The sequence below is a fragment of the Ursus maritimus genome, unplaced genomic scaffold, assembly GCF_017311325.1.
Source record: "Ursus maritimus isolate PB19 unplaced genomic scaffold, ASM1731132v1 scaffold_6, whole genome shotgun sequence".
NCBI classification, from domain to species: domain Eukaryota; kingdom Metazoa; phylum Chordata; class Mammalia; order Carnivora; family Ursidae; genus Ursus; species Ursus maritimus.
In genome coordinates, this window is record NW_024426774.1 from 13,239,054 (window position 1) to 13,239,980 (window position 927).

The following is a 927-nucleotide window of genomic DNA, read 5'->3' on the forward strand; positions in this document are numbered from 1 at the left end:
GGTGCCCCATCTCAGGCTGCGTGATACCCACTCTCAGCTTGGCCAACGTGAATGGCACAAGGCATTGAAAAGGGGACTTTGCGTGGAGGAGGTTCTCAAAACCTCTGAATTAAGGAGTTGCTTTTTTTTTTTTTTTAAGGTTGCATTTTTCTCCCAATGGTTATGAACCATTTGCATTTTTTTCAATGACTAGTCTGTTAAGGTTTCCAGTCGTTTCTTTTCCTATTGGTGCTTTTTCCCTTTGTAATGACACATTAACAAAAGCAGTAGGTGTGTTACAATGTAATGTAGAACTTCTCCACGTTTTTGCTTTGTGGATACACAATAAATATAGGCATATATACATTTAAAAATGCCGGTGTTGCATAATTTGTTTAATGAGTCACCTTTTGAATAATATTTAGGTTGTTGCAGTTTTTTGTTACAAAAAAAAATGTAACAAATATCGCAGACAACTAGCTTTATCTACAGATATTTTAAGTAGCTTGGGAATTTCCCAGAAATGGGATTCCTGCACCAGAGTATATGCACATTTTCAACTTAAATAAAGACCATTAGATGACTTTTATAAAAGTTTGCAGTTATTTACGGTCCCTCTAACATTATACAAAAGAACCAGCTGTCCCACATTGTCACTGGATATGACAATCTTCTGAATATTTAATGGGTAAAAAATGGTTACATCACGGCTAATTTTAATTTCCCCATCTACTATTTGAGATGGTGCATCTGTTTTTGGGTTTTTTTGTTTTGTTTTTTTTACTTTATGTGACTTTTGTTCATTTTGGTTGCTCTGCTGTGACTTGTCCATTTATGTTCTTTGTTATTTTTCTATCGTGTTATTCGTCTTTTTGTTAATTTGGGAGAGTTGTACATTATACATATTGAAAATATTTCCTCCCGATCTATCATTTTTGTAGATAGTCC